Source organism: Sceloporus undulatus, chromosome 1 (assembly GCF_019175285.1).
Source record: "Sceloporus undulatus isolate JIND9_A2432 ecotype Alabama chromosome 1, SceUnd_v1.1, whole genome shotgun sequence".
In the NCBI taxonomy this organism is placed as follows: domain Eukaryota; kingdom Metazoa; phylum Chordata; class Lepidosauria; order Squamata; family Phrynosomatidae; genus Sceloporus; species Sceloporus undulatus.
Window position 1 is genome coordinate 102,567,748 of NC_056522.1, and position 21,630 is coordinate 102,589,377.

Here is a 21,630-nt window from a genome sequence, read left to right on the forward strand (position 1 = left end):
CCCCCCCCCCCCCGGAGAAAGGTCCAGGAGGGATGATGAAGAAGAAGAGTGCATGCATACAGATCAACAAACTCACAAATAATCAAAGCGATGAGAGTCAAAGTTGCAAAAGTCAACTGTAGTACCTTACATTTCTCCATGTTGAAATTCATTTTATTAGTTCTGGCCCAACTTTCTAATCTATTAAGATCATTTTGAATTTTGATCCTGTCCTCTGGGGTAATAGCTGCTCCTCCTAATTTGGTGTCATCTGCTCAGCTGATAAGCATGACCTCCATTCCTTCACCCAAGTCATTGATAAACATGTTTAATAGCACTGGACCCAGGACAGAAGCCTATGGCACCCCACTGGCCACTTCTCTCCAGGATGAACAGAAGTAAGACATCCATACAGCTTAGACATCATGACAATTTTTCTGTGAAAGTGAATGTAATAGTGATTCCAATAAACTCATAGGGTTGTCACACTGGATTATTCATGCCCCTAACCACTCCCACTTTGAGAGAAATGGAACACTTGAAAGACTGAATGATTAAAGGCCATACATCCCTGGAATAAAGCAAACTTCTCTAAGAGTCATATCTGAATAGGTAACTGATTTAACAGTTCATAAAAAACAGCTGGAGTGATCAAAACTACAGAAGATATATATCTGTGTGTGGGTTTGCCCATGGTCAAATTCTAAGAGATCAATTTAAGTAGACAGGAGGCTGAGTGATGATCAGGACACTTTTTCTGTGAAGTAAAGACTTATATAAATTAAAAATGTGACAAACTTTTCAGGATCCCCCCCTCTCTTGCTGTGTGTGTGTGTGTGGTTGCCTTCAAGTAATTTCCAACTTATGGTGACTCTAAGGCAGTACAGTGGTACCTCGGGATACGAAATACCCAGGTTACGAAATTTTCGGGATACGAAAAAATCCCATAGGAAATCATTGTTCCGGGTTACGAATGTTTTTTCGGGATACGAAGAAAATTTTTGGTGCTTTTTTCGGCTTTTTCGCACGAAACGCGGCTTTTCCCCATTAGCGCCTATGGCAATTCGGCTTACGAAGGCTTTTCGGGTTACGAAAGCGGCCGCGGAACGAATTAATTTCGTAACCCGAGGCACCACTGTAATGCCCAAACTCTGGCCCTCTAGTTGTTTTGGACTTCATCTCCCAGAAGCCTCAGCCATCTTGGCCAATGGTTTGGGATTCTGGAAGCTGAAGTCCAAAACACCTAGAGGGCCAGAATTTGGACATCACTTCTCTAAGGTAAACCTGTGATGGGGTTTTCTTGGCAAGATTTGTTCAGAGGAGGTTTGCCATGCCTTCCCCTATGGCTGAAAGCACGTGACTTGCCCAAGGTCACTCACTGGGTTCATGGCCAAGCTGGGATTCGAACCCTGGTCTCCAGAGTCATAGTCCAACACTCAAAACCACTATGCCACTATACTCACTATAAACGTAAGGGAAACATTTCCATTTCTCATTACCCAGGCCTGCATTGGTATCACACTAACTGTCCAGAAAAAATGATTTGGACCAGGAGCCTTGCTGAAGAGAGAGCCTTACTGTGTGAGAAAGGCCTTTCAAAAGCGATGTCCATGGTCTTCCCCACACAATAAGGCTCATCCACTCAAATGACAGGACAAAGAACATTTTAACAGGGACCTCAGTTTACAAATGAAACAAAAAAGGAGGCATGATCTATCTGTAGAGAAGATGCCAATCCTTCTTGGTTAATTCTTTCTAAATTGCTTTAACACCTACATGTAAAATGTAGCCAGAAGTTTGTCATGTGCATAACAGCTGAGCTTTGGACTGTTTAGCCTAAACCTGGACATCTGGACTTCTCATGTGATTTTAAGTTTAGGTATTCATTCCAATATTTCATTTGAGAGCTACCCTTTAACACAGCTATTATGTCAATTCCCTCAAAACCAGTGAATTTTGATAACAACTTAGCTAGCATCTGAACTGTTTTTTTTTTAAAAAAAAAAAGAAACAGAATTTTGGCCCTATTCCACTAATATTCCCACTACTGCTGTTATTAGTGTTGCTAATGCAGTCATGGATTTAGAGTCTGGTAATGCTTCTGTGGCAGGTTCTAATAAAGAAAGACCTTCCATGTGTTTCTGATTAGTTCTTGCATGCACTTGTCCAATAGGCTCTTCAAAGTTTTAAAAAAAATAGTTGGCAACAAGCCTCATTGTAGAAATACTTGGATCTATACAGTCTGTCTACAAATTCAGTTTCAAAGGTTCTGTCTGGTTAGATGATATCTTGTTTTGGCTCTTGACAGTACTGTGTGATATGATAGAGCTTGAGTGCATGTTACATACAAGCTATATCTTAAGATCATAAAAGTTCATGTCACATAATTGCTCTTCTGGGATTCATCTGGTCCTTGCATCTGGCACTTGGGGCGGGGCAACTGGGCTATTCCAAATACACTATGACATTTTTATGCCTGAACATTTATATCTGAACATTTTCAATTTGTTAGTAGATATTGAAAATATTCATGACTCAAGATGAATCATTTTATAGTCTATGAGTCATCCTGGAGAGATGTGACACTTACATGCTGCCCAGTATATGCCATTGCCAGGTACAGGAGAGGATTGGAAATTCTTCATGCAGGCTCATTTCAGGTCAAAGACACATTGCTTATATTTTGCAGGGGTTGAAGATGAATCTGGAAAAAGTTTTTTAAAAGGCAGGGAGAGAAAAGCATGTGTTGTTTTTTAATGTATGGGGATCTTTCTAAATGAAAAATATTTAAACCTGTGAATTCATACAGGGCAAGCATAAAGGATGAACAACTTCATCACTTTAGAGCACAAATACAGTTCAACTGAGATGGAAACAAACTTGAGAAAGCTAATCGGGGAGTTATTCCCTGCACAGAAACTAGTCCAAGCTTTGAGATGAGGTTGCAGAAGGACTTATTCAATTTGCCCAAGGCCAAATGTTTGGCACTGATTCTTTTGTGCAAGATCACCTGGCCAAACTACTTGTACAAAACAAATGTGTACTCAGCAATGGCAATTCAATACACTAGATATTTGTAGTACTGTACAGTAGTAAATGTTGCACATGGAATTAGCTGAAATTAGGGCTAAATTTTCCCCACTCATGAACTTGGTCCCTATGGCTTCTTTTGTCTCTCTCTCTTTCTCACTCTTTTATTAAATAACAGCTGTGCAGTGTGTAATCATAATGATGATGTCCAGACAGTCCACCCTTGAATGCTGACATACATCAAGAGCTCCTTTAAAATCTCGCAAGACATGTGTACAGTTAATTAGAAATGAATGGGATATTACATCAAAGCATTTCAAAAATGATGTTTAAATGGCAATAATTACCCTGCTCTTTGATTCTAAACTGGGCTAGCTAAGGAGACATGGAAGGTCAGCTGCAGTTCACATTTAAAAGGAATAAATCAGATTTGTATGCCAGTCCTGCATATTTGTGCTTGTATGTCTACCACCAACAGTGTAATTCTTTGTTATAGGACTTAATAATAATAATAATAATAATAATAATAATAATTTATTTCTATCCTGCTTTTTTCCAGGCAATCAAAGCAGCGTACAACAAGCTAAAATACATCCATATATAATACCCCCCTTAAAACAAGATTAAACAATATAATATTAAAACTAACATGCTAAAATCCAATTAATCCAAATAATAGAATCATAGAATCATAGAGTTGGAAGAGACCGCAAGGGCCATCCAGTCCAACCCTCTGCCATGCAGGAACTCTCAGTCAAAGCATCCCTGACCGATGGCCATCCAACCTCTGCTTAAAGACCTCCAAGGAAGGAGACTCCACCACTCTCCGAGGAAGTTGGTTCCACTGTTGAACAGCCCTTACTGTCAGGAAATTCTTCCTAATGTTGAGGTGGAAATAGCATGGACAGAGTTCGATAGATGGGAAGTCTTATTCGTGGCCGAGTATTTTATTCTGAGAAGGCCTGCTGGAAGAGATCCGGCTTAATGGCTTTCTCTAGATTGGTAATTTGATTGATCTCATCCAGCAGGCCATTCCATAAGTCTCACCAAACCTTAAGGTTCTATTGAAACAATGCTCAGGATTTGTCCCCACTGGAATGCATCCATTATCACATGAATTAGTAGATTTTTTTATTTTTTTTTGCCTCCAAATACTTTTGCATTCTTAATGTCCCTGTAAACTTCAAGTGGGTAAGATACCATTTTGGGTTGCCACCACCAGCCAACTGCAGGCCCAGCAGCTAATTTTTATTTTAAAATATGGGAGGTCAACCATTTTTCATTGAGGACTGTATTCCCTTGGGGGTAAACTTTTGCGGCAGACAGTTGTGACAGAGTGGTAGACAGGGCCATGACCAAAATTAGGTAAGCTCATTTATGAAGGAAATGCTAGGTAGACTTGCTTGAAGGCAGGGCAGATGTGAAGGCATGGCTCAGGAAGGCCATAGAGTTGGCCTGCCAGGGAACAGAATGTATTAAGAGCAGAGGCTTGTCTTTGAGAGAGTTAGAAAGGGAGAAGATGACCTTTAGGGTTTGGATTTAGACAGGGTTTGAAGCTGGCACTGACAGAGTGTTAAGAAAGCAGAAGCAGAAGAGGGACCTGGCTATGATACCAGGGAGTTTAAAGAACACAATATTAGAGTCTATTATATTATATTATTATTCTGTGTTTAATAAAGAATTGAGAGAACAAAAGCAGGGTGAGTGTCAGAAATCCTAATGATTAGCGTTTTGGGGCCAGCCTAGGTAAAGGGATCTATCACACCACTCCTTTCTGTGGCTCTCTTCTCCTCCCAGTCTGGGAGAATGCTGGGGTGAGACTTGAATGGTTTGGTTACAGAGAGTTTTTGAAATCAGACAGGGAGCCTCCTTAGATCAGCCAGAGGCTGTAAGGGGCCATGGGGTGCTGATGTCTTGTGGACAGACTGCCTACACCTCTGGGGGGTACCGACATGGGGACAAAATGAAGGTATTGCATCTCCAGATTACAATTCTGCCTGTCCAATGAAATTTTCCTTCTTTCCCCAAATATCTAGCATTCAAGAGAATGAGACACTGAAAATCATGTGCATCTGGAACTCTTATATTCAGTCCATTGGCATTCCCCTGGTAACTTTACCTGCCCTTTTCTTTGGGTGTCTAAACTGTGCTTTTAAATGATCAAATGAAATTTTAAATTACAGCAATGGCAGAGATGCAAGGATTGAAGGAAAATGTTGTTGGGGGGGATTCTTTTTTGGGGAGAGCAACATCCACATTTTGCCCTCCTTTGGTAGCTACATCCTTACTTCTCTTCCTGTTGTCAGAGTATTTTTGTATAAAAGCTGGAAATGTTGACTAATTGCTAGAGATTTTTAGTATATCAGCACTGGAAATTAGTGCACTGGCTTTTATTCCGACACTAGGTTTCCCGTTTTTAAAAGCTCCAGAAGACCAGGTCGGGTACAGGATGAGTACTGCCTGGGGATGGAGCTGTCAGATAGAATCCGTCCCTATGTATTTACATCCCGCACCTAGAGTGGGAATAAAAACTGGTGCGCTAATAGCTATTGTTTTAGCTTACACATTTCTTTTAGAGTGATGCTTAAGCACAGCTGCACTCAGCCACTATTGTGCTCAATCCCAGCGCGCTCTGTTAAGCCAAGGGAGGCCTAACAGATGGCGGCCATTTTTCTATCTAGCCCCACCCCATCCCAAACCAGGCTCCACTTGTTGTGCATTGATATTAGAGTTTTCTAAAAACCAAAATTAGTGATGCTGCTCTCATAGCTTTTGTTTAACATATAGCAAAGAGTAGCACAGCCAAGGCATGAGGCTTCTAAAATAGTGCCAGTGGATTTCAATACTGATTCCTGTATTTGTCAAAACAAATTGCCACCTTGAAGTGGAATAAGAAAGGTCTTCAAGTGGAATAAGCTGTACTTTCAAGTGGAATAAGACAGGTGTCTTCAAGTGGAATAAGACAGGTGTTTCAGAATGCTTGGTCATAGCCAAGATTTTTTGTTTTGTTTTGTTAAAATAGTACCATGTACTCTTCTCCTCAATCCTCCTAACTGAATTGGTTCACTGAACCCATACAGAGTTAGAGAACATTATGAAACTAATTAGTGTCAATTACTGTATGAAGAGCAAGGCAGATTTTTTAAAAGAGAAAAATCACCAACGAACAAAATGTACTGGCTGATGTTTCTATTTTTCTTTTAATAGTTCTTCTTATTTACTACACTTTGGTAAGATATGTAGGCAAGAAATGTATTGTGCATTAAGTATGGTGTTCATTCTCCTTCTGGTGAAATGTTTAGTATTCTTTAGTAAATACCATAAAATCATTGTGAGCATCTGTAATTGGTTTTGATTGGTTAAAAAAGCTTGCTATACAAAGATGCAAAGATAGATCACTTGGTAAACATCATGGATGTTCTTGAACATTCAAGTCCCCTCTTTTCAGCAGCAGCCTGCCACTCTGCTGGACAAGATTAACAATATTGCCCTCAGTCACTGGGACAAAGTGCTGCTTGGAGAAAGACAAAGCTGTGGCCAACATTTGGATTTTCCCCAAAGTGCTCTTTGAGTTAGAGCCTTCATAACAGAAACAAAATAGTTTTTTGGTGGGTTTTTCGGGCTGTGTCCATGTTCTAGAAGAGTTTGTTTCTGACATTTCACCAGCATCTGTGGCTGGCATCTTCAGAGCATAGCCCGAAAAACCCACAAAAAACTATGGATGCCAGCCATGAAAGCTCTTGACTTGACATTGGAAACAAAATAACTAATTATTAGATACATCTAATAGACCAACATGATAATCCTTTTGGACATTGTTAAAACACAAGCTGGAGTATTTTCTAACCCTTGTTGGTCAGCTTTTCCCAGTCTTGATTCTGATTCCAAATTGATTCTGGTTCCAACTCTAATTTAGAGTGTATCTACACTGACAGAAAGACCTGGCTTACCTCTGGGTTACTGTAATCTTCAGGGACCATATGCTTGTCTTCACAATCGCCACATGTATCAAGGTGGTTTGAGAGAACTATTGAACTCACCCTGGTCCAATAAATTATAATATGTGCAGCTACATGGTCATAGATGCTCCAGGGTTTTTCGTTTGCTTCCCAGGCATGCAAATGTACATATTTCTGAATTAACCCCCCTCCACACACACACATCTCCCATCAATGTCACTATGGGGTGCAGTCTCGATACACAAGAGAATATCCAGATTTTATGCTCTAAACTTGGATAAAATCGCACTCCCCTCCCCACTATGAATTAAAAACCTGAGGTGATGAAAAGGCCCACATTCCACCCCACTCATTCTGTATATTTGGACAGTTTACTGTGAAATCTAGGTGAGACCATTTTATTTGGCCTGTGTAGACATGCCCTTGCTTTTTTCTTCTGACAGGCTGTGTATCTGTTGTTGTAGCTTAAAGCTTCACTTGCTCTTTTTTGCATTTAATTCATTTGATGTTTTATTTTTAGATAAAATATTTAAATACTTTAGATAAAATATTTAAACAATTTGTTGAAAAACCATCAAACTAACAAAAGGGTATGTGAATTGGAAACAAAATAAACATTAGCTGGTTGGAGCTGTTTACTACTGGCTTCTGCTGCAAATGAGCAGCATTTGTGTCCTGAGTTTGATACAGGTGAAACAGATTGTGCAACTGTCCAAAATACTAGGGCTCCACTTCTTCAGTTGTCTTTCATTTGGTTTATACACATTGTAAGTTATTTTCAGTAAATAGTTGACCTATCTGATAAAGCACCTTCTAATACTTTAAATATTATTGTTCTTTTGTTATTATTGTTATTGCAGTTAGTGAGTGATGGGGAGATGAAGGAGGGGAAGAAACTCACATTAGGGCTAGTGGTCTGTCTATATATTGGGATATGGTTATGTGCAGAAAGCAGAGCACCATAAATGGTAATCACTGCTAGGCAAACAAAACCAGAGCACCATTTTGGTGTATGGACAAAGTACACTATGAAATATTCATCAAATGCTATTGGCCAACATTTGGTGGCTTCTGCCTCCTTAGGATGGAGGAGGTCCAGAATATCACAGCTGTTTGTCACTCTTATTTTCCTGTCTCCATGGATGGAGTGATTTGTGTGCAGTTGGTGGAAAGGGGCGTTGATAGAAGCTGGCAATGCACAGGACAGAGCAGCAATGAAGTAATCTTCTACTAAGCCAAACATCTGCAGCTAAAGCTCTGTGGTTTACACATGAGTTATGTGCTTATGCTAAAGACAACTGATTGAACTTTGTGTGATGATCACATAAAATTATATTTCTGTAGTCCATCAATCTGTGCATGTAAGTGTGGGCCCCTTTTGAGTTCAATCAAGACCTTTTGGCTGCTATAACAACTAAGGATAATAATAATTAGCTGGAATTGTAGATAGATGACCAAACTCTTGATCTGGCTCCAGAGGTTTGGTCCTCATATTAATATCATTGACACAGTAGAATCTCCAGAGTTTAATATTACAGTTGGCCCTCCTGATTTGTGGTCTTGCTGTTTACATCCCTTGGTCTTTTGCGGATGGCAAGCCAGGAGGGACATAATGCCTTGTATGCCCAAGAGCACCCCCCCATTGGAATCAATGGGGCTCCAATATTGGCAATTTTCCCAATTTGTGGGAGGATCAGGAACAGATCGCCCGTGAATCAGAAGGGACGACTATAGTTAGCTTACCAGAGTACAGGTTTGTTACTTTGACAGAACTGGAAAAGAAAGAAATCTTTGAGATGCACTGATTTCCATGTCACTCTGTTCAAATGCTTTTGGTATCATGGAAGTCTGTTGAATTTCTTATAGCGATTTATCTTATAAATGTATATATTAAGATATAAAATATCTCTATTTTTTCTTATGGTTGTTAGATATTCCAAAGTTTCAGTAAAAGAGTTTCTAGGACAATTTGCAAACACCACATGACATTAAAGATATTGTATTAAAATATACTCCAAAAACAGCTATAAAAACCCAGGCAGTCTTTAAACATTTACAAGGTCTAAAAGGTTTAGGAAACAGAATAGGCTAATGAAAGAGAATAGGATAAGAAAGGTAAGCATCAGTTTTTTGGATAGAAAACTCAAAGGAAGGCTGCTAAAACTAAGAAGGGTAATTCTCTCTTTTTCTCTCAATTCAGGTGACAGAATCACTTGAAGGGTAGCCTGTAATTGATCTTGGTACAAATCATGTTGATATGTCCATGTTCAGTTCTAAGCTGTAGAAGGCTTGAAAGGTCACCAGAACAATGAACTGTACTGAAAAACTGAATGGGCAACAAAGGTCTTTAAGCACTTGCATAACACATTACCAATTCCAGGTCCCAGTCAGTAATCTAGTTGCTGTAGTCTCCACTAACAGAATTTTCCAAGTAGACCTCAAAGATAGACCCACAAACAATGGAACTTTCAAATACTGAATGAGTGAAGGAATGGAGAGAAAATACATTGGTGACCAAAAGAAGCAATCAGAACAAGTAGGCAAGGTAGTGGTGCCTTCAAGTCATTTCCAAGTACTTATGGTGATCCTCCCAAGGAAAACCTATCATGGGCCAGAAGAAGTTTGTCATTGCGGCTTCAATCTATTTTCCGCCTGCTTTGGAGGTGTGTGTCATTTAAATGCCCTGCCTTCAAAGCAGGTGGAAAAGACTTTATTTGGCCAGTCTGTTTCAACCCAGAGATACGAAAGTTTCTTTTTTTTAGCTAGACACATGGGATCTTCATTTAAATGGGTTTTTAATGACAAAAGTGTTTTGCAAATAAACTGAAGTAGGTGTTGCTTTATTTCAGAGACTTTTAAATGAGCAAACTGCTAAGTAACCCAGTCCTGGGCTGAATATTTCAAAAGCATTTAAAAAAGAAAACCATACATGTGTTTCATTCTGGAATGAAAAATATAATCTCCCTATTGAAGAATGTTGAAAACTACTAAATGAAGGTAGGTGGGGAATTCTGTGAAATCCCTCTGTGTGGTAATGGACAGAAGCAAATACAGATTGAGTCTCCCTTATCCAGAATTCCAAAATCTGATATATTCCAAAACTTTTCATGGGTGGCCGAGATAGTGACACTTCTCCATTCTGGTGGTTCGGTGTGCACAAACTTGGTTCATGCTAAAAATTATTAAAAATATCATGTATAAACCTACCTTAAGGCTATGTGTCTAAGATGTACCTAAAGTATACATGACTTAGTCATGTAATGTATTCCCCTGCTGGCCATATAGTATCCTAACTCTTGGTTTCAAATTCCCTTTGATTTCTTGGATTTTGTGGAAAAGGTCTCTTGTTTTCCTTTTTTGTTGTCATCTTCTATTTCTTTGCATTGATTATTATAATACTTCTTTTTGTCCACGCATATAAAGTGCTGAACAGTTGCATTCAGGGACTTTACTTCTGTCATTTTTTACTTGTACTTTTCATTTGTCCCTAACTGCTTCAAGAATTTCATCTGGCTTCTTTCTTTTTTCACTGATGCTTCTCTCCCTTTCTGGCTACAGTTAGTGTCTTTTGCATTCTTCCCTGACAATGTCCCTTGCTTCAGTCCAGAGTTTCTGGCTCCCCAGTCAATTAGGCTTAACTACTTCCATGCAAACAAGGGAGTTTTTGGTCAAGGGTGAAATAAATTCTATAAGACCTAACATGTATGATGATACTTTAAACAAACTTAGTTGTGCATTAAACATGCAAGAACCAATTTTTAGTGGTAACACATCTGCTGCTTTTTCAATGAATAATTTTGTGTCTTATTCCAGTTTGACATATTTTTAAGTAGTTGTACTGTCATATTTCTGTTTTATTCCTTGACAAATTTTTAAATAGTTGTAGTGCTATTCATGGTTTTGATCTGTAGGTGGCAACAGTCTTCTGCTATAATGTACTTTGAGCATGTTCAAAGTCTAAGCTGCCTGTGTTAATGGATAGGCGGCCAGCCAAGATATGTACTGTACTTGTTTTTCAGTAGCCTGAGCTACATACCTGTAGCTGAAGGCTAATTTTATTGCTTGGTTGCAGACCATTAAATTTCTTAATTCTTCACCAAGATAACAAAACTTTCAGCACTTTATTATGTTGATTTTAGTGCAAGAAGCAAGTTATTCATCTCTCCTTGTCTCATCATACTTGCATATCCTTTAATTAACTGACCTCTTGATGTTGTACAAGAAAGTCTGTAGGGGACTTGTTTCCTTGGCCATAAGTGAAACCTTTTGAAACTCTGGTAAAGTAGTGCTCCTAGTCACACAGAAATGATTATTCATGTTCAAACAGGTAGAACCTCCCTATAGACTTACACGCTCAGTATAGGAGTAGGACTAGTGTGTGCACTAGTCTGATATGTGTTAGTGTAAATGGTTAAGGTGTAATATCAAAATAGGGCTACTCATTCTCATGAATCTCTGTTTGATTTTATCTTATGGACTGTTTGGGGAAATGGGTGTCATCTGCATATGTTTGCTAACTCATGGTAGATGCATTTCATCATACCCCCACAACTGCAAGATTTCTCCCTTGGTGTGATAAGTTTTCCAGAGGTCCCCAAAATTCAGTATTCCTTTGCAAATTTCAGCATCTGATACCTTATCTTGGGGTCATAAATGTGACAGTTTTCACAAATAAGATTTACATAAACCATGTTTCTTCTCATTACAATTTCAGGCTGAATGTTTCCCAAGCCATTTTTAACACTGAGTGGCCGAGCAGATGGGCCAGGAAACCACAGGTCAGTCTCTGGGTCAGTATGGGCATGGGCAGGTGTTCACACACCCATCCCTGCATCAACTTGGGACCCGTGACCAGTGCACATTCCTTATCTTGTCACGCCATCACTTTCACTCTGTTGCCATGTCTGATGTGGAAGCAGGGTACCTGGCCACATGGGTGCAGCCAGGAGCCCTGCTCCTATGTCAGATGTAGTGACAAGGGCTTCTGAGTGAAAGCAATGGCCAGCAAGATAAGGAATAAAGGGTGTGTATGAACAGCCTGGTTTTGCCATGAAGTTTCTAAGAAACTCAACTGAAAACCAGAGGTAAATTACCCCTAGAGTAAAGGCTGTTTACACCTGATCCTGCCCCCGGGGTTTTGGCCTATGTCATCTGAACTAGACAACATGAGGCCAGGGGGAACCTGGCTCTTCTGGCCTTTGCAGACAACCTCTGAGTCTGTTTTAAAACTTCTCAGGCTATAACTAATAGATTGCCACCGAAATTTTTGCTCTTTTTTGCTCACTGCAATAGAGAGACACCTTTTACTTCATCTTGGGGAAAAAACCAGCCCTCTTCATGGAGGGGGGAAGTACTTGAGAGGTCATGAGAATGGCAATGCAAAACAGGAAACATTTCTCATATTCCATGCTGGATTTATTTGTCTACAGTAGTTTCATTGTACAGTATGTCTGACTGGCTGCATAATGATATGCCCAGTATTTGACTGAGATGCAAAGCAATGCAATAAAGATACTCTTGTTCTGAACTAGCTTTGTTTTATGTCAGTAACATTGTGTAGCCAGATCTGATGGCTATGTGGCAATGCACTATTCCCTGGTAGAAGAAAGATTTCGGTGGTACTCACTAAAATGAAGGGTAGATTAGGAAGACAGAGTCTAAGGTATGGAGGCAACTGCTACCTTCAAAGTATCTGAGGGAAGGAATAAGTACAAGCATTCTTAACAACATAAGAGTGCAAAATCTCAGCTAAATTAAGACTCAGTAACAGTGGAAAGAGTTATAAGAATCATTCTACAGTAACATCAAAACATTTGCCTTTTAAAAATGTTAATTGTATTTCCTAGAATGTGCAGCCTTAAAGCTAATTTAAGCCTGTTTTTCTTACTGATTTCCTACTAACTGCACACAGTTCATTTTTACAAACAGTTGTCTTAACTTGACACTTAAAAAGCTTGGTTTAAAACATTTATCTTATTACATGCTTGTTTATGAACCTTTAATAATTTGCATTGAAACTGAAAGATAGAAAAGGTTTAAGGTCTACATAAAAACATTTTAAGGGTGATTTTTATCACTAGCTGAAATGAACTGTGTAGTTGGTTCTTCAACCTACCTGAGTCTGAAGGCACATAATTCAGCAAACCAGTTGAGGTGACCTGAACAATGTCTGGTCAATATGTAGACAACAAAATGGCCTAGGTAACTTCTGCATTTTGCCTTGAACTGTTATGCATATAGAAAAAGTGAGATATAAATGTAATAAAATTAGTAACTTGCATTAAATTCTAAGGGATGTAACATTGAAAACTGTGTTTAATGTGGCATTTTAAAGTATGTGAGGTTTGGAGAATCAAGTTTAATCTTGTTCACGTGTTGTAGGGATGGAAAAAATAAGCAAAGATATTTTAACAATTGTCAGAAATGTGTTTCTTGAGTGTTGGAAAACCTTGACAAGAAGACACTTGGACTGTTCAGAATATTTACAGTGCAACATTTTAAAATTTATTATTATTATTAGCACAGATAACAGCATTTTCTTTGCAGAAAATTCTGTTTTCTATTTAAAAATCCATGTGTAAATTTTCAGTAGAATAAGTCCCTGGGTGCTTTAATATGTAAGATCATGCACACTAGTGCAGTCATGCATATTGAAGTGTTCACTTGATGATCTCTTCTGTTACTTTTATGTTGCCATGTGGAGGAGAAGCACACAAGGAGGATGACTTCAAAATAAGTTGTGAAACAATTTATTTGAAATATATTATTATATATTTTATATTCTTCTTCAGAATTGCTGTTTATGAACAAAATGCAATATCCAGTTGTTCATGAATAAAATACCTATCCTTGATGTTATGTTTTGTAAGCTCTCTTATTTTATTGGTAGCATTTTGTGTTCCATAATAACTTTTCCAGGATGTGCTGCCCATTTGCCTCTAATTTTCTGGCACTTGCCCAGATACCTGGATGAGTAATTGAAGAGGCAGCCAGAAGAGCAAGAGGAGACATGGCAGAGGTATACAAAATTATGCACCGTGTGGAGAAAGTGGGAAAAAATTCTCCCTCTCTCACAATCTTAATGCCCTCCAAATACCAGAAAGGGAACAAGGGCAGGACAGTATTATTATGCCCATGTTCTGTTGTTGATCTTCCATGTGGTTTTGGCTGGCTGCTGCAAGGCACAGGGTATTTAACCTGATAGCTTTTTCAAACATAGACTGATCCATTAGGTCTTTTCTTACATTCTCAATTAATGGCACCATGTGATATGTAACAGGAATCTTTATATGAGATGAGGAATAGTCAAGTGACTGATAGGCATGCATTTGTGAGTGGAAACTAGTGCCCCACCTCCTTGTTCTAACATTATTATGGATATGTGTGTTCATACTATAATCCATATGATGCAGTTCCAGCAGTTCTGTCTGCACAATGATGAAGTCATGTTTAAAGTAAAATAGTCTTACAAAAATGGGCACGATGGAAATATTGGCCTTTATTCTCTATTGCCCTTTATAGTACCACCTTTATCTATGGAAATTCAAGAAATGGAGAACATATTTAAACACAAAAAGAAATCCACTATATCCCCAAGAGCATTGCAGTGCTCAGTGGCTATGCAGACCCTTGCTACTTTTTTCAGGGGTGAAACAGACTTGGGGAAGGCATCAGAGCATGGCGTTTAGACTCCACAGGCTCTGACACCACCCCAAGCCAGCATCACACCACCTGCCTGATCACATGGGCAGCTTTGTGAGCTCCAGTGGCATGGTGTTTATATGCTGTATGCTGGAGGAGCACCGCAAAGCCATGGTGGCGGTGGAAAAGCTGGATTTTGCCAGCTCCTTAAAGGAATCATGGGCCGACTAGGGAAACTGATGAGGAAACACAAACTCCAAATCATCTATAGACAGACCAGGAAAATCCAGCAAATGTTGTGCTCAGCAAAGGACAGGAGAGACCCTCTCACATCTGCAGGGGTTTGTTGTATATCATGTAGCTGTGGACAAGTCTACATAGGGATCACCAAACAGAACATTCAAACATGAATCAAGTGCCCCATACAGACAGGCCAAAATAAAGCTGCTTCGGGTCACTTTGGAGGTTTGCTGTTTAAATGATGCATGCACCCTGAGTCCAGAAGCTGTGCCAAAGCTGTGCTCAAGTCCTTAGGACTGGATTGTGGCTTTGACATGGTTTCCGGACTCTTAGGATGCATGCATCATTTAAACAGCATACCTCCAAAGTGACTTGAAGCAGCTTTATTTTGACCTGTCTATATGGGACCAAGGAACATGAGAGATAGTGCAGACTGAATCAGCCAGAAAAATCAGCAGTAGCAGTAGCAGAACACATTATAAACCAACCTAGGCACAGAATGCTATTTGAAAACAAAAATTATGGACCATGCCAACAACTACCAGGTCAGAATGCACAGGGAGGCCATTGGAATCCACAAACACCTGGACAACTTCAACAGGAAAGAAGAAACGCTGAAAGTAAACAAGGTTTGGCTACCAGTCCTGAGGAACGCTAAAATCAAGACTCAACACAAACAAATGAACACCATCAAGAGGTTTCCCTGCAGACAATTAAATAGACACAACCCCCCTTGCATATCCCACACCACCATCAACACACCTCCAGGCTGTGCCATTCAACACTGTACAACACACAAACTAACTCCACCATTAACATATAAACCATCTCCTCCCAAACAAGGGTCCCACAGGTGGATGTACTCCACACACTTCCATGCCACCAACCTCTGAAGATGCCAGCCACAGATGCATGTGAAACGGAAGGAATAAATTCTTCCAGAACACTCCAGATAGCCCAGAGCACTCCACAAACCCACAGAAAGCTATGAATGCCAGCTGTGAAAGTCTTTGATTTCACATGCACAACAATAGGTTCATTCTAACAATGAGCTTTGGCTGTTCTTCCAGAGATTCAAACAATGCTAATAATGGCATATGTTAAACAATGAGAGAGTCTATAAAAGATAAAATGATTTCAAAAATATATTTGGGAGCGGAGGAGAATTTGGCAATAATACCACTTTTAAGACAGAGGGATCCCTTAAATATTAAGAATAGTCTTTTTTTTTCTTTGAAAGGAGGGCATCCTATTGAAAGGCACAGGGTGACCAAGCTTGATAAAGTTAAGATTCCTGAGTGCATTCTTCTAGAAGATGTTTTGACTACAGAGATGCCAAACAGCACAGCTGGAATCTGGGGAATCTGCAACCAGCCTTGTGTTCATTGTTATGGGTGTAAAGATAAGCTCCTCTGACATTTCCTTCTTTATCTGCTGCCAAGTTAAATGGGAAATGTTGCTTCTAAATTGACATGGGATATCTTCTTCAGAGGAGCAAAGTTTTGATGCACTCTTTTCAGTTGGGCCAGGGATACAGTACTGTAACTTCATGTATCATTATATACATATTTCATGGGCAATATCCTGCTTTATTGGAAGTGGGCAAAGAAAGTGGTAAATATTAAACCATATCTTGGTGCTATAAGCAGCATAGTCTTAAAGTTGTGCAGTAGTTACTCTTTGTTTTCACTACAAAGGGCTAATATAACTGATATGACTTTCTGTAATTTCACTTTTATACAGTTTGTGGAGTTTCATTAAACTATGATAATTTTAATAGCAGCCAATAATAGCTATGGTATTGACTTTTCTCATAAATAAAAACAGTTACTGAAATAGCCCATTCTGATTTCATTACTCATGAACTGGATTTTATTGCAGGCTCAAGCCTATTAGTAAAAAGTTTACATGAAACAAGAACTGTGTACTAAACTCTCTCTCTCTCTCTTCATCACTCAAACATGCACATATGCATATGCGAACACACACATACTAGTTGTCAGATGAAATAAGGGATCTTTAATGGACCTTTAATGGTTGTGTAGAAGCAACATCTGCTGAAATTCTCTGTTCTATATAATTGTTATTTCATCTGGCAACTCTCTCTCTCTCTCTCTCTCTCTCTCTCTCTCTCACACACACACACACACACAAATGATTTCCACAATTGGAAGAATAATTATTCACTATTCTCTAAAGAGATATTAGCAGCTATTTCTAGCTAATAATTTGTAGTTGATTCCTATTTTTATTAACTTATTTAAAAAGTTTTCAGAGGTTACTATTGTCCTTTAGTTTCTCGAAATCTAATTCTCCTTTCTGAAAGAATAAAGCTATATGTTACAATATAGGTGCTTGCCTGCATAAAATTAATTAAATGCGGCTTGTGAAAGTGAAGAACTTGTTGAAAGTGTCCTTGCTGATTTTAATCTCTTCCATTCAGCTATCAGTGAGCAAGAGATCAAGAACAATTACAATCTGTTTTAGGCCATCTAACATTTATTGATATAATTTATCCCTTGATCTTCTGTCTCATTTGGGAGATGCAAGGCACCTCACTAAATCAGTGAAAGAATAAAAAATAGTTGCATACAATCAGTAGTGTCTATTTAGACAAATGAGATGAGATTAAAACAAAAAGCCAGGATTAACAGGATTTACTTGTGAATAAAGATTGTTCTTGCAATATACATTTTTTGTTCTTGCAATATACATTTTTTGTTTTATTAAAGTGATGAATGTGATGTTCTTGCTCTACGTGTGTAGGATCAATAAAGCTTAGGATACCTACAATAAAGCTTAGGATACCTTCCCTTGTTTTTGTGTCATTTCCCTCCTTACTAGGAGAATGTTATATCCAAAATGGTTCTAACTCATCTGTGGTATTGGTAATGTAAACTGTGGATAATCTGGTAACTCTGTTTTTAAACTAGATTTTGGATCAAATTGAAGATAATTTTTAGTACAAGCCTGAAGTCTGCAAAACTGAAATATGGATACACTAGTCTCTTTCAAAGTTGGCAAGTTCTTGGCTTACAGCCACTTGCCTTCTGTCAAAAATCAAAGGACATTCTTTGTATTATTGAAAAATGTTGATCTAAACCAAATTCTTCAGAGAACTAAGGAGGAATTTCTGAGGATGACTCATTGTAGAAATGTTTTTCTTTTGTGTATGGCTTTTACAAAGTTTACTCCTACATTTATATGGCATCTTTCACTCTGATGAAATTATTGCTTTTGCCATCTACTTCAATGTTTTGAGCTTAAAGCAGTTGTTGAGAAAAGGGTCTCCAAAAAATTGTGATCAGACTTCATGATCCCTTAGACTCGTCTGATAAACCTCAATATCAGATTAGGGCAATTAAAAATCAAGGCTTCAAAGCCTATGGAAGTTGTAAGAAGAACCTCACAAGCCATTAGCAACAGTACCAGTTAATGGAGAACCACTTAATAGAAGAGTAGTTCACTCATATTCTGCATGAGAAAAGAATAATTTTTATTAAAATATAATGTCAATTTATGTACTTTTCCTCTGCTTTTCTGAAATATTAGAGATCCCCCTGAACCAAAAAAGTTTGCTATAAATATTCTATATTTTGCCACATTTGTAGAAATGTGCCTATGCACACCGAACAACTGAGGTGAAGTAGAAGATGCCTCTTGTGAACAGTAAAGCTCTGTTATTCTAACCTTCAGTAAATTATATGAGTCTTGGCAAATCCCCTGATCCATTGAGGAGAAGCACACATAATTTCCCAGAAAAATAATATGAATCCCACAGAAACGTGTGAAATCTGCCAAGCCGACAAGCACTACTAATAACTCATCAAAAACACTGAGAAACAGGTTTTTTATTTGTGGTTTTTAATATTCTTGGTGACATTCAAGATTTTCTTTCCCCTGTCCTTTATTACAACAAATTGCCATTTCAAAACCACCAAAATCTTTGGCCCTCAAATTTCTGCTTTCTCACCTGCAGACTTAATCCCTTGTGGATAATACAGCTGGAGCTATGAAAAGAAAGGCATGAACATAATCTAAACAGATTCTGAAACCAAGTCTCTCACTGAAATTTTAGTTCTACCTAAAACACCAAGAATTTCCAGGCAATGAGAATCTGACAGCCAAACTAGACCAATATCGTTATGTATCCATCCCCCCCCCCCGGCATGACTTGCTTTTATCTTAAAACAGAGATGTAATTATTCACTACTTTTCTTCTCAAAGAAATCAACAAGCACTTTCAGCAATTTTCTTTCTGCTGTGAGAAAATCTTTTAAAACCATGCATTTTAAATATATATATTTGCAATTTGATACTTATTCTGTGCAAAATTTCCATATGTTTATTCTGCAAAGAAAGCAACCATTTCTATACAGAAATGTTTTCTGTGCAGAAAAAGCTGTTTTCTGTGCAAATTAACCACAAATGAAATTTGTGTGGAAAAAATATGCATAGAAATATTATTTTCTGTGAAGAAAAGGCTGTATTGTGAGCAGAACAACCACATGTACATTTTGGGCAGAATAAATCCTGAACTACAAAGATTCTTGTTTGTCCAGTATACTTCTCATCAAACATGCAAATATGTTTTAAAACCTTTTTCATGTTTCATGTGTCAAAAAACCCTAATGACACCTATACTGGACAGAGAAGAACTGTTGCAGTTCAGGACTTATTCTGCACAGAATTCACACCCACAAGGTCCACAGATGCTATCCAGTTAACCACTGAAAAGAAAACCCTGGAAAAGCAAATTAATGAAAATTAAATTAATTAATTAATTAACGGAAAGGATGACACAGATAAAAAAAATGATACTAAACAATAGGACCTCTGTGAGCCCAAAACTGTATGGATGTATCATCTGATAAAGCAGACCAAGACTACCAAAGCATATGATACAATTTCTTTCACGCAGTTAGGTCCAAAACATACTGCAGAAATAATCCAGTTTGAGACTGATTTAACTGCCCTGGCTCAGTGCTAGGGAATCCTTGGAATTGTAGTTTATTGTGGCCTCAGAGCTCTCTGACAAAGAAGGCTAAATGTCTCACAAAACTACAGTTCCCAGAATTCTCCAATAGCATTGAGCCAGGGCAGTTAATGTGGTTTCAAACTGGATTACTTTTGCAGTGTGTTTTGGACTTTAGCCTATAAGATCCCTTTGTATGGATGTAAGGTATTCCATTTCTCTCACCCTACAATTAATATAGTGAGATGTGTATTGATGAGGTGACTATCATGAAACCTCACTACTCATTTCATGCCCTTTGACTTCATAATTCACCACACATGATTCTAAAGCATGCCTTTTTAATAAAAAATATTCTGTCAATCCAATTTGTAATGCATGCATGATGATGCACAAATATGATTTAATATTTGATTAAATTTGATCCTGCAACGTCCTCCATGACCAGTGATTCAAACATAGAACCATCTAGAGGTATCTATAGGAAATGTGGCAAATATCTACATGGAATAATTACCTTCAATGCTTAGCCTAAGCAGGGGCTCTGACCTTCTGAAAGCTGTGTCCCAGAATATGTGAATCAATAAAGAAGAGTTCTCCGAACATGTGCAGAGCAGACAACATTTCTATCAAATTTGCCACTCCACATTTTTGAGGCCAGGGCCAGGGGGAAAGCTAAAGAGGTTACTTTATTGAGCACTCTGAAGGTTGATATAGGAGTCAGGAATCTGGAAAATGGCTTTTAAAATGTAAAAGTATTCAAGTCAGAAAACCTTTAATAGCCCCTTTGTCCAAAATAATAAGCAGAATTCTGTGTCTGGACCAATAAAATATTTGCAAGGCATATACTGTAGTGATAGGCATCACAAATTAGTTGCTACTACTTAGTAAAAACCTGTACAATACTGAGACAAAGAAAACTTGCCTGATCTTTATGACTGGACAACCATGTTGGGCTCTTTTTCATTAAGTGGTGAATTGGTCTGGCCAGGCTATACTGTATTTTCAGCTTTAATCACTATACAGTCAGAGTTCCTTGTTTCACTATCAAGAGCATTTCACTGCCGAGGGGTATCAATAAAAATTAACATGGTTGAGTCTATTTTTGATAGAATATTACCATGAAATTGCCATGGCCATACCTTTCTGAGGTATTTACACAGTGCATTAGACATTTGCCATTGTTAGTAATTCCCTACAGAATTTATTAGGAATGAAATGAATGTCTAGGGCAATAAAAAGGTGTCAGATATAGCTATAAGCACCTACATGCACATTCTGGCTAATCTCAGAACCCAGTTAACAAAATGACTGTAAATGAAATTGCTTGTAATGGGAATGTATATTAAAATGGTTCCTACTTTCTGGGGAAAAAACCTATTTAAATAATTCATCTTTTACACAGACTTTATAATCTATTTGTTTTTGAATCTGTGTAATAATAATTTGTTGCTAAATTGTTTATTTCTATACATCTTTTATAACTGTATTTTGTGCCTAAACTCTATTATGGTACAAAATACAGAACAAAATCCCTCCTTCTTAAGCAAATTTAGGTTCTGTTAATTTCTACTACTAAATCAATTATGCTTAGTGATTTCTTCCATTGTAATCAATGGGACAATTTGTCTGCTCTTTGAACCTTTCTAGAGTTGGCTCAAAGAAGCAGGAGTTCTTGCCACACAGGTTTTTGGGTTTTCCTGATTTTTTCTGGCTGTCTCTTCCACATCTATTCCACAGTCTTTCTGGAGGATGTTTGTAGTGATTACTTGGATCTGCACTAGGGTCATTTCAAATAAGTTTTTA